Here is a 14052-nt window from a genome sequence, read left to right as displayed (position 1 = left end):
AATGTTGTTTTCTAAAATGGATTGTGGCAATGCTTACACAACTCTGAATATACCAAAACCATTGCACTGTACGCTTAGAATGCATGAACTGTATGGTGTGCCGATTACACCTCAAGTCGTTACCCCCCCCGAAAGATGAGATTGATTTATGATGCTCTGCTGACCCTTTTCCAGTGCAAACACCTCAAAAATGACCGTTTAGGTCTAAGTTAGGCAGTTAGCTATATCCGTGTGTTTGCAAAGTATCTTCAGAAGGACTTCAAGGTGAAGGGACACATTTTTCTGGACAGTGAAGTATTTTAGATATTATTAAAAAATAAATTAACATTTGCTTACTACCATAAGTTTGTTTCCTACATAACGTTAAGCAGGAAACATCTATACATGAATTGATGACAAAAAGAAAAATAAATAAATATGCTGAGTGAATTCTATTTTCCTCCCACAGATATTTATGTTCACTTTCTTTTTTTTTTTTATGTTCACTTTCTTAAGGCTGCAACTAATCTGGATAAAAGGTATAGTTTACTTTAGAAGATTATTATTTACGATCTTTCTTAGATACCGTTCATTATTTTAGTAGCTAGGATCTTAGCGATAGATTTCTATAGTTGGTATGAGAATAGAAATTTTCCAGAAAAACAATTTATTTCCAATCATAATGTTGGTCCCCTTATATGATAAGAAAATCTTAGCGTATCAAAAATTCAGGCTATCAAAAGTAGGCTGGACTCACAAGTGTAGGTAGTGTGCTACAGGAGGGGCAAGTTTTTTGCTAACATCACAAGGGTCTTTGGCCCAATGAGTGGAGTAATTTGATTTGATAGTAATACTTGCTACAAATGTAAAAAAAAAAAGAAAAAAAAAAAGTAGGCTGGGCCAAGGAGCAAAAAGCACTGGCCTTAAAGACAAAGGCAGGACTTCCCTTGCGGTCCAGTGGTTAAGACTCCACGCTTCCACTGCAGGGAGCATGGCTTCGATCCCTGGTCGGGGAACTGAGATCCCACGTGCCATGAGAGGCGGCCAAAAAAAAAAAAAAAACAGAGGCAGACTATCACTGAGGCAGACTATCACTCAGACAGCAAAGAGTTTAGCTGTAACCTACAGGAGGATCCAGGCATGGCTGTTCCAGTCATAATGATGCTGTATTCAACCTGTAGTAAACACACTCAGGACCAAAGTGGGCCAGCGTTGTTCTGCTACACCAGACGGAACGGTGGAACTGGGCGCCTTGGCAAGGGAGGTGATGTCCGTGAGGTTCAAACTCTTAACATGAATGACATTTGCTTGTGACCACACAAAAGTGATACATCGATTTTATTTGGACGCATCTGGTTAGACATGTGAATGGGGTAAAGAGAGAAAGGTAAAAAGTACGATTACCAGCATGGAACTGTTAGCACAGTGATACTTATTTAGCTGCCATTTAACTCTGCCTAAATTGAAAACATACCGTAGGACACACAATAAAGCAGTCGAGAGTTCTCTTTAATCTGTGTCCATAAGGGCGGCACGAGCATCTGGCTTACATTCTGTCATTTGCACTTGGTGAATCTGATAATCACACACCCAATGGAGAACTGTTTCCGAGATAATGTTGAACCAAACTGATATCAGCTTTATTACAAAAGGAACACATGCAAGAAACAGTGCAGCCCAAATGTCTATCAAAATGCAAGCCCCAGGCCAATGAAAGAAATGATGTCTCCTGAGCAGCTCCATCACTTCCTCTGGACTATATTTAACCTCAACTGGCAAGTTAAGGATGTTTACCTGAGGCTGCACCGGGCGGACGCAGACAGGGACTGAACATTAGTAGCAAATAAATACGGTAAACACAGGAAATGGTTTACAGCAGTGGTTCTGAATCTGGCTCATCATCAAAAATCACAAATTTCCTGGCCCCAAACGTCAGAGGGGCCCCAGAATAGCATCCTGACAGGAGTCCTGCCCCCAAAGGCCCTCAGCACGACAGACTGACAGTGACGTCACTCCACAACCCAGCGCCGTCAGGGGCTTCCCGGGGCCCTCTTCCAGGGTCTCCTCTTTCACTGCTTCTCTACATGAACCTACGGTCCAGGAGCGCAGGTGATGAGCAAGCAGAGTGCCTGCGTGCAGCCTTGACTCTACGCCTCCTACGTAACCCTGGGCAAAGCCCGCAATTTCCTTATGCTTCACTACCCTCAACTGCAAAGTGGGCTGACAACAACAGTACGGGCATTTCGTGCCCTGACAACAACACGGTTTACGTCAAGAACAGGGCTGGGGTAGGCACCTCTGTGACCAGGAGGTAACCTGGAGAGCCCGGCTTCCACCGGGCTGGAAGCTGCCCCAGCACGCAGGGGAAACTGCACAGAAGCGAGTGTGGACGTGCTGCGTGCTTTCTAATTAGAGGCTGGCTGGTGGACGATGACATGATGACACAGATGGACGTGGATCTCAGCCAGCAGAGGTGGACCCGGGAAGCAGTGCAGCTGTCCCCAGCCAAGACTGCACTCGCGGGGCTGCCCTTGGGAAAGGGCCCAAGGCAGATGCCCCGCTGAAGAATGAAAAGGAGAGAAGGCTGTGGTGGCAGTTTTGGATTGGAGGCTGCCCTAAGAGCTCATGATCCTACGTGTACGTCTCTCCTAGCCTAGAAGCAGTAACACGATAAATATACCTGTGCCCATCTCCACATTAAAATAAACCCAAGGCTCTTTAGAGAATGGCTGATTCCAAGTCAGAGACAGGAAAAGCACAAAGTGAGCCTGGAATAGCTAGTTGGGTCAGAAAGAAAAAAGTATTCAAAGACTGCTGCGGAGCTGTTAAAAGGATACAGGAGTCAGCCTAGCGGGGCGTCCCATTGGCCAAATATGGGCCCACATGAATACAAAAAAGATTAACAAGAATGAATCATAACACAAGTAATCAAAACCAAAATTAATCCATGAGTCCACAGTGATGATCACTAAAGGAGAAAGGAGGATGAGAAAGCTCTTCTTCACAGAACAATGCCAGGTAAGAAATACAAAAGGAATAAGAGAATTTTTAAATCACCATATTGCAACCACCACTGCAGTAATTCATTCAGGCACAGATCACCCAGAGATGCTAAAACCGCTAGGTGGTGTATCACTGGGAAACACAATATGCAACAAATGTCAAAGTATCACTCCACATAATGCCCCCGGTTACAAAGGGAAAAGTGGTCAAACTAGAATCACCAGTAATGGGACATGATAAGATTTAATCAAGAGTATAACACATCACCTATTCATGTCATAGCGTTCATGTCAAAAGATCTTACTTGGGCTTCCCTGGTGGCGCACTGGTTGAGAGTCCGCCTGCCCATGCAGGGGACGCGGGTTCGTGCCCCGGTCCAGGAAGATCCCACATGCCGCGGAGCGGCTGGGCCCGTGAGCCATGGCCGCTGAGCCTGCGCATCCGGAGCCTGTGCTCCACAATGGGAGGGGCCCCAACAGTGAGAGGTCCGTGTAACGCCAAAAAAAGAAAAAGATTTTACTCTGAATCTTGTATTGATATTCTTATCCCACAAAATTACGTTTACAGAGCAAGCTTTAAATGCTGTCTAGCTAAAACAGGAGCTGCTGATACATGCACAGAATAAGCTGTTTCTGTTTACCTTTTTAAGTCCTAGGTAACTGTTGGTGGCTTTCTCCCCAAACCATACCACACAAGGAATGCATTCCACATGTGTATCTGTCCATTAAACAAGTCATCAGATGGGTATAGGAGAATGTACGGCCTTAATGAAGTTCTAATTAAGCGATACTTGCCAGTCCTGTTGCTACAATTAGATACAGAAACAGGAGTTTTCGATAAGCCAAAAAGAAAATACATATAAAATCAAGAAAAAGGCTTAAAGAATAAAAGGCCTTCAACTGAGGTTACATATAAGCTCCCTAAACGATTGGTCAGTACACAGAGCAAAGAGGTCGGAAAACTGTCCTGGCATCAGTGCCATCCAGGTGAGGCAGGCTTCTCTGCAGCACCCCTTCCAGAAACAGCGCCACTCCTAAGAAATTTTAGGATCTAAAGTGAAGATAAATTTTATTTCTTTTAGTTACTATTTTGCTTTACCACACATTAAGTAACCATTTTTATAACAAGACATATGTAAATATATTATTTTGAATTAATTAACATACTAATATTCAGTTTACAAAAGACCGAGGAAGAGAAATAGGGCAACAGAAACCGAGCACAATTGCTAAAATTTACTGACCTCTTATCACAGGTCAAGTACTACATTAGACGCTTCCCCGGCCTACTCTAATTCATCCTCACAACTGTGGAAGGTAGACAACAGTGTCGTTCCTTACATAGACAAGAAACTGGACTGCAGAGAGCTTCAGAACCAGTCCAAAGGCAGACAGCTATTTGCTGCCACCCGAGCCTGTCCTGCTCTAGCGACAAAGGGCTCCAGCACCACCACTCTGCCTCATCAGCAGAGACGCGTTTGCCAAAGGGCACAAGCCATTTCTGCTCCAAACTGTAGCATTTCCTTTCAATCTTAAACGTCCATCCTTCATACACTTTTTTTAAATCAAGCTTTTTATTTTGAAATAATTACAGGTTCACATGCAATTGTCAGAAGTAACACAGAGTCGCCACGTACCCTTTACCTGGTTTCCCCCAACGGTAACATCTCGTAAAAGCACAGCGCAATGTCACACCCAGGAGACTGCATTGACACAACTAAACTGCAGAAGCTGTCCATCCCAAGGGTCCCTCCTGTTGGCCTCTTACAGCCACATCTACCTCCCTCCTGCCCCTCCCTCTCCTTAGGCCCTGGCAACACTGATCTGTTCTCTGTTTTTACAATTTTGTCCTTTCAGGAATGTTACGTGGATGCCATCATACACCATGAAGCTTTGGGGATGGGCATTCTTTACTCAGCGTATTCTGTGGAGATTCATACAAGCTGCTATGTTTATCGATCGGTTGTTCCTTTTTATTGCTGAGTCCCAATAAAGCTCTTGAGACACTGATTACTGGAGATTATGACTGTTAACACTTCTATAAATGTAAACACATCAGCTTGAGCTACACATTGAACATCCAACAGAAACTATCTCACGTACACTTTTAGGGGCCTGCTAAATAGATTACGCTGAAGTACTAAATTAGTCAACATCATAGGTGGCTGAACTTTCCCAGTTTAACTGACCTTTCTTATGAACATTTAAAGCTCTAACTAAAGTTTGCACTCTTAAAAAGAAGGTTGTAATGGCACAGTTAAAGTAAGAAGCAGTTTATTTTTGGTCAGTATTAACTGAATTCTTGACCTAACCAGCTTATACGAAAGGTAAATGTCTGTGAAGGTGTTTAAGGAAATAATAACTACAGGTGGTAGCCGCCCCAGAACACGTCTTCGATGGACAGCACAGGAAAAAGTCTAGAAATGTAACAGACCGCTCCAGCTCTCAGTGGCATGTCAGGCTCTCCAAGCGGCGACAGGAGGCGGTGGGCTCAGAGATACCTGTACACACAGGGTTATCCACTTCCTACCAAGCGTGCTCAGCCCAAAACAGACGAGCACACGCACGTGTGCACCTGTACACACAGAAAAATGCCAAGCCTTAAAGATCTCACAAGGATATGTCGGGCAGTGAATAAAATGCACATCTTAGTTCTTGTGCTTTTGTATGTAATCTTCAGTTGACTATTTTTAACTCATGAGAAAAAAATCTAAGCTAATTTCTACTCATTTCTTTAGGTCTTGGACTACACATGGCATCACCCAGAAAGGTTTCCCTGATCACTGCTCCCCACCTCTGACTATATTAGGCTTAGGTGCGTCTCTGGGAGGTTCCCCAGCACCTAGAGCAGCAGCAGGTCCCATGAAGCAGTTGCTTCCCTGTCTGTCCCTCCTGCTGGACTCTACGTATTCCGATGGTGTAGCTCTGTATTAACACACATTAGGTGATCAAAAGAGAAGAGCCTGCCGACGAATGAGCATGCAAGAAACACACAGTGTAGCGCTGACTGGGAGAACCCGTCCTCTCATGACACACCCTAGAGAACTGTAAACAGGTATCCCAACAAGAACGTGCAGATGAATACTCACAGCAGCACTGTTCATAGTAACCCAAAAGGAGAAACAACCTAAATGTCCATCAATTTATGAATGGATAAACAGAACGTGTTCTACCCCTACAATAGAATGCTTGTTGGCAATAAAAAGGAATGAAGTATGGCTATGTGCATAGAAGAACCTTGAAAGTATTATGCCAAGTAAAGGAGCCAACCAAAAGGAGGCCACATATTGTATGAGTCCATTTACATAAAATGTCCAGAATGAACAAATCCACAGAGACAGAAAGGAGACTAACGGTTGCTGTGGGCTGTGGCAATGGAGTGGGGAGGTTTGGGAGGAACTGTTGATGGGCTTAGGCTTTCAGGTGTGCGGTGGAAGGTTCTGGAGCTAAGTAATGGCGATGACTGCACAACACTGTACTTAATGCCACTGAACTGTACTCTGTAAAATGGTAAGTTCTATGTTTTATATAGTTTATGATAAACAGATAAATAGATAAATAAACTGGTCATATAACCAAAACAAACTCCAAGATTTTTCCATTATTAATGAAAGATTTCAACCCATAGAACCAAAAATTTAAGTGAGCCCTTTGCAGAATATCTATAAAGAAAAATGCACATAGGCATCTCATAGTCAAACTTCTGAAAAAAGGGGAAATCTTGAAAGAAGCCAAAATGTTAATATATGAAGAAAAACAGAATTAAAAAGAGAAACAGAGAAATCCAAAATTAGTTGAAGTTTTTAATACTTCTTTTTCAAGAATCAGTAGAATAACTGAACATAAAATCAGAAGGGGTATGGAAGACTTGAAAAGCATCAAGCAAAATGACCTGATGTTTACAGAACACGATACCAAAGAACAGTTCTTTTCAAGTACACATAAACACTCACCAAGACAGATTCAAATGCTGAGGCATAAAACAGCCTCAACATATTTAAAAGGACTGAAATCATACAAAATATGTTCTCTAACCACAACAGATGTAAATTAGAAATCAATAATAAAAACAAGGTATCTGGAAACCATCTAGGTACTTGGAAATTAAATCATCTGAATTTCTATAAGGCAAAGAAGAAATCACCAGGGAATTCAGAAAATATTTTGAACTGAATGGTAATGAACAACATTCACTGGTTTTTGACTCCATGTCAAAATTTGCAGGTTGCAGCTAAAGCAGAGCTTAGAGGGCAACTTATGGCTTTCAGTGTTTTTAACAGAAAAGAATACTTTTAAATCAATTACCTATGATTCCATCCTTAAAAAGCTAAAAAAGAGGAGCAAATTAAATCAAAATAAGGAGGAGAAAGGAAATAATAAAACTAAGAGCAGAAATTAATGAAACAGTAAAAAAGAAAAAAAGAAAAAAAAAAATGAGGGCTTCCCTGGTGGCGCAGTGGTTGAGAGTCCGCCTGCTGATGCAGGGGACACGGGTTCATGCCCTGGTCCGGGAAGAGCCCACATGCCGCAGAGCGGCTGGGCCCGTGAGCCATGGCCGCTGAGCCTGCGCGTCCGGAGCCTGTGCTCCGCAACGGGAGAGGCCCCAACAGTGAGAGGCCCGCGTACCGCAAAAAAAAAAAAAAAAAAGAAATGAAAGCTGGTTCTTGGAAAAGATTAATAGACTTGATAAACCTCTACACAAATTAATAATATCAGAAAAGAAAAAGGGGGCATCACTACAGGTTCTACAGATATTAAAAGGATAATAAGGGAATATTATGAACAACCTAGTGCTAGTAAATTTGACAAATTTAGATGAAATGAACAAAGTCCTTGAAAAGACACAAAATAACCAAAACTGACATAAGAAACAAAAAACAAAAAAATATATAATTTACAGCATTTATAGCATTCACCACCCACCTAAACCTATTTTTTTAATGAAGCTGTAATTTTAAAACTTTCCCGCAAAGAAAACATCAAGCCCTGATGGTTCACTGGTGAATTCTATCAAACATTTAAGGAAGAAACAATGCCAATCTTAGACGAAGTCCTTCAGGAAACAGAAGAGGAAAGAACATTTTGCAACTCAACATGTAAGGTCAGTATTACTCTGATTCTGAAACCAGACAAAGAAATTAGAAGAAAAATATCTTTCATACAAATGGCTGCAAATACCCTTGAGAAAATATTAACAAATGAAATCTACCAATATATAAAACAGATAATACATCATGACCAAATGAATTTAACTCCAGGAATTCAAGACTGGTATAATATTTGAGAATCAATCAATGTAATTCACATGTTAACAGAATAAATGAGGAAGCCATATGATCATATCAACAGAGGCAAAAAAAGCATTTGACAAAATACAGCACCTATTCATGATTTAAAACACACACATACACAGAATTCTCAGCAAGCCAGGAATAGAAGAGAACCTCCTAAACTTGATAAAGAACATCCTACAGATATTCAAAATTCCTACAGATAACATCATGCTTAACAATGAGAACCAAATACACTCTCCTTAAGACCAAGAATAAGGCAAGGATGTCTGGTCTCACCACTTTTATTTAACATTGTCTGGAAATCTCAGGCAGTTCAATGAGAGAAGGAAAAAGAAGGCAAACATACTGGAAAGGAAGAAGTAAATCTGTTTATTCATGAACAACAGGATCGTGCATGTAGGGAATTCTGACTACTCCACAAAAAGCCTACCAGGAACAAATGCAAGGTTGCAACATACAAAAATCAATGTTCAAAATTCAACTGTATGCCTCCGTATTAGCAATGAACAGTTGGAAATTAATTTTTTAAAATTCCGTTTATAATCAAAATAAAAAATATGAAATAAAGTGAAATTTCACAAAATATGTGTAGAACTCGTACACTAAAAACTACAAACACTGCTGAAATAAATTAAAGAAGACCTAAGTAAATTGGGAAAAGATAGCATGTTCACTCAGGAGGAGTCAATAGTGCTAAAGTATCAATTCTTCCTAAAATGATGTATAGATTCAACACAATTCCAATCGATATCTAAGCTAAATCTAAGCTTTTTTGTAGAAATTGACAAATGACTCTCAAATTTATGTGGAAATACAAAGAACCTAGGATAACTAAAACAATTTTGACAAAGAACAACAAAGTTCAATGACTGACACTGCCAGATTTAAGACTTATTGTAAAACTACTGTGATCAAGACTGAGTGGTACTGGCCTAACAGACACATGTGTCAAAGTCAGTCAGTGGGGAAAGGACGGTCTTCAACAAATGGTTATGGAACAACTAAATATTCTGGTTAAATAAATAAATAAACCGTGACGCTTCCCTCCCATTATACAAAATAATAACAATCCAAAATGAGTCACAGAACTAAACGTAAAAGCTAAAACTATAAAATTCTCGAAGAAAAAACAGAGAAAAAACTCTTTTACAACCATGACATAGGCAAAGACTTCTTAGGACATAAAAGCACTAACCATAAAAGAGAAAAATTATAAATTGGTCTTCAAGAAAATTTCTGGAAAGACATTATTAAGAAAATGAAAAGGTAAACCACAGACTAGAAGAAAATATTGGTAATACATATAATGGACAAAGGACTTGTAGTCAGAATATAAAAGAATTCTTAGAGTAAGAAAATAAAAAGCCCAATAAGAAAATGAGAAAAAGATTTAACACACAAAAGACAACGTATGAATGACCAATAAGCATATAAAAAACACTAAACTACATTAGTCATCAAGAAAACGGAAATTAAAACCATACGGAGATACTGATTCACACTAGAATGGCTAAAATTAAAAAAACAACACCAGAAGTGTTGACAAGGATGTGGAGCAACTGAAATCCTCATACACTGCTGGTGGCAAAATTAAAAATACAGCCACTTGGGCTTCCCTGGTGGTGCAGCGGTTGAGAGTCCGCCTGCCGATGCAGGGGACACAGGTTCGTGCCCCGGTCTGGGAAGATTCCACGTGCCACGGAGCGGCTGGGCCCGTGAGCCATGGCCACTGAGCGTGCGCGTCCGGAGCCTGTGCTCCGCAACGGGAGAGGCCACAACAGTGAGAGGCCCGCGTACCGCAAAAAAAAAAAAAAAAATACAGCCACTTTGGGAAACTGCTGGACAGCTACTTAAAAGTTAAACACGTGCTTACATATGGCCCACCAATTCAACTCCTAGGTATTTACCCAAGGGAAATGAAAATATATGTCCTCACAAAAATGTACACAAATGTTCACAGCCACTTTATTTGTAATAGGTCAAACCCTGTAAGCATCAATGTACACCAACAGGTGAATGAATACTGTGGTTTTCATCAAATGGAATGATACTAGGCAACAAAAAGGAACTGACGACACATAACAACGTGACCGAATCAACAAAGTATGAGCGAAAGCATCCAATTTCAGAAGTTCGTTTTTCCCTGCAGCGGTAAGTGCTGGGAGGTGGCGGCACTGACTCCTCGGAGCCGGGCACAGGGACAGCCGTCACCCTCAGACCTCCTCCGGGGACCCCTTCTGGGTGCGCCGAACCATGGATGGTGTGGGGCTGACTCTGATGCTAGGAGCTTCGGCCTCTGGGGTGTCTCTGGGCATCTCCGAGCTCAACGTGAAGACCCTGGTGAAAACTTGAGAGTGGACCACGTTACAGATGGAAAAAGGAGCCTCAAAGGAGTCAGTTCTTAAAAACTCAGCTTCCAGAGATGAGTCACCCGTGGAAAATGGGCTGTCCGGTCTGCGAGGAAGGGACTTGGAGCTGTCTGACGTGTTTTATTTCTCCAAGAAGGTATTGGAGGCCACAATGGAAGATGAAGTGACCCAGCGGTTCTCCTCAGAGGAGCTAGTGTCATGGAATCTCCTCACAAGGACCAACGTAAAGTTCCAGACATCCGTCCGTGGCTCACCATGGTGTGGTGCTGGGCGTCACAGTGCGCTACTGTGTCCTACTGCCTCTGAGAATTACCTTGGCCTTCACTAGGATCAGTTTGTTGGTTTACAGCAAGTACCCTGGTTGGACAGCTGTCAGGAAGCAGCCTCAAAAACCGGCTGAGTGAACTGGTCCACTGCCGGATCTATGTTCATGCCCTCCCTGTACTACTCGCTATCATAACACGCAGTACAGACCCCAGAAGGGAGGCATTTGTGTTGCAACCATACCTGCCTGTAGATGTTTTATCTTGACAATGGATGGATGCTATGCTACGGTTGGCCAGGTGCATGCATGGTGGATGGGAATTATTCAGAGCTATGGTCAAGGCTTGTCCACATGTCTGGTCCGAACGCTCAGAAATGAAGGCCTGACACCTGGTTACCAACAGACTAAAAGAACATATTGCTGATAAGAAAAAATTACCCATACTCATCTTTCCTGAAGGAACTTGTATCAACAATACTTCAGTCATGATATTTAAAAAGGGAAGCTTTAAAACTGGAGGAACCATACATCCTGTTGCAATTAAGTATGATCCTTAGTTTTAGTTTGGTGATGCATTTTGGAACAGCAGTAAATACAACACGGTGAGCTACGTGCTTTGAGTGATGACTAGCTGGGCCATTGTCTGTGCTGTGCGGTACGCGCCCCCCGTGACCAGAGAGAAAGGAGAAGATGCAGCCCAGTTTGCTAATAGGGTTAAGTCTGCTATTGCTGTACAAGGAGGGCTGAAGAGAGCCTAGGTGAAGGACGTCTCTAAGGAAGAGCCACAGAAGAAGTACAGCAAGATGACTGTGGGCAACGGGTATCTCAACACGGAAGCAGACGGAACGCCACCCAGGCTTTCCAGAACTACCCCTCGGAAATGAAATGTGGTGGAGCTTTTTTTTTTGGGGGGGGGGTGCACTGTTTTGTTTTACCGTTTTTGTTTTTTTATTGTTAATCTTTTCTACTGGATGACTGTCTCTACCTCTTTATGCCAGAGGCAGAATCCACGGTGCCCTTTTTGGCTTTTGTTGTTGTTACAGCATTAGCCTCATGAGCTGTTAAGTAGTTTACTGAGTTTCAACATGTTCTGCCTTTTGTAAAACGACTGTGTCACTGTGAATTGAATGAAATATTTGCACCGGAAAAAGTACTTCTAAAACATCTGTGGAACTCAGTTGTGTTTGGAACTCGTTGATACAGTAATTCTCAAGAAAATACCCCGAGCTGTGTTCGTGATTAGCTTTCTCACGCCCCCTCCTCCCATTTCCTTCTATCACTTAAACATGGATTTCACATCACTCGAGTTACTGTTATGGTTTTGTTCTACTACCAGGTTGAAAAGAAAAATGGAGGACAGTATTTAGGAGAAAGGACAGATTTGTGGCCACTTGATCTGAAAGTTGAAAGGAAATTAAATATTTTTTACTAGCGTGCTAGAAGAGACCTTCTATTTGGTGAGCTTTACCAAAGAAAATGAGTCCACGTTACTGTGTGTGCACGTTTGTACGTAGGCAACTTGCGAATGTTAGCCAGCAATAGGTGATAATGTTTTTAGTCTTCCTTGTTTGTATGCTAAAGATCTATACTTAAGGCCTCTCCCATCTACTGATTTGTTTGATCTTGTAACCAAACACATTTCAAATAGGAGCCTTTGACAACTGCGAATCCCACTGAGTGTCTTCAGCGGGGGCAGGAGGGAAGGAAGCACTGTTCCTCCCCTTCCACCCCTTCGTCCTTTATTGCAGAATTTTCCCAGTTTCTTGAACAGGAAAATAAGTGGTAAAACTACCTTTTGGAAACTGAGCTTTAAATTTTTTTAAAGGGGAAAGTAAGTGTTTCCCGACTCTGCAGCATAAGCAATGTTGATAGCAATATAGTGTCATCCAAGTGTTATTTCTCTTCCGGTAACCATGTACAAAATGTGACACCGTTTTACGGTGAATATAAGTAAATTCTACATTTCTAAAAAAAAATAAATTAAAAAAATAAAAGTTCATACATTATGCTTTCATCTGTATGAAATTCTAGAACAGGCAAAACTCACCTACAGGGACAGGAAGGAGACTGATGGAGATCTAGCATGGGATGCAGACAGGGATCTGACAGCAAAGAGGCACGAAGGGATTTTGGGAGCCAATAAAAACATTTTATATTTTAACTGGAGTAGTATTTACATGAGTGTATACATTTGTCAAAACTCAAACTATTTACTTTAAATAGGTACCCTTTATTTAAATGATGCCTCAACAAAGCTGATTTTTAAAAAGAAAGCTCTGACCTGAAAGTCACTCAGACTTCATTGAGATTCCTCTTCTTCATCTGTTAAATGTGGATAATACATAATTTCTCACCCCACAAGGCGTCAAATGAGACCAAAGTACATCAAAGTACTCTAGAAGTTGTTATGTGACACAATGATTTGTAGCGTTTTATTACTTCAGGTATTAGTCAGTGTATGACTATGGGATTAGCCTGCAGAATAATTTATTACCTAAAGATAATCTTCAAACTTCATCATAATCATTTATTTTTTATTATTATTATTATTTTTTTGCGGTACGCGGGCCTCTCACTGCTGTGGCCTCTCCCGTTGCGGAGCACAGGCTCCGGACGCGCAGGCTCAGCGGCCATGGCTCACGGGCCCAGCCGCTCCGCAGCACGTGGGATCTTCCCGGACCGGGGCACGAACCCGTGTCCCCTGCATCGGCAGGCGGACTCTCAACCACTGCGCCACCAGGGAAGGCCCCGTAATCATTTATTTTTATGTTCCCCCAAACAAATGCTACATGGATCGATACTTTAAGGAATGAAATTAGGAGTGTGCCTGGCCCACTAAGAGTGGGGCTGCAATGAGCCACCAGACAGTGGAAGCAGGAAAAGACAGCCACCACGGGGACAGCAAAGCGTGCGCTGCTTTACGGAAAACCCACGAAAGTAGATGATTATATCCAACACATCACGATTTAAGTACAGAACGTCTGTGTTTTTCAAACGTCCTAACCATAGTGACCTGGGCAAGTTTTATTTTTATGACCGTTTATATATGGCAGCTCAGGCTCGTCCACCACCACTCAACATAACTGCTGCCACCTCATGCCAACAACGCAGAATGACAGCTATGTTCTTTCATTTGCTAACCA

The 14052-nt window shown here is 41.9% G+C and overlaps 1 protein-coding gene and 1 pseudogene across 3 annotated transcripts in view; one reads left to right on the top strand and one right to left on the bottom strand.

Annotated features, from left to right (window-relative positions):
• CAMSAP2 (calmodulin regulated spectrin associated protein family member 2) overlaps positions 1-14052 on the bottom strand; it is a 98014-nt gene that overhangs the window by 47295 nt on the left and 36667 nt on the right. The window lies entirely within an intron of this gene.
• Positions 10514-12784, top strand: LOC125962747 (glycerol-3-phosphate acyltransferase 3-like; annotated as a pseudogene).

This window comes from Orcinus orca, chromosome 1 (genome assembly GCF_937001465.1).
Source record: "Orcinus orca chromosome 1, mOrcOrc1.1, whole genome shotgun sequence".
Classification (NCBI taxonomy): Eukaryota; Metazoa; Chordata; class Mammalia; order Artiodactyla; family Delphinidae; genus Orcinus; species Orcinus orca.
This window is presented reverse-complemented; position numbering and strand designations above follow the sequence as displayed.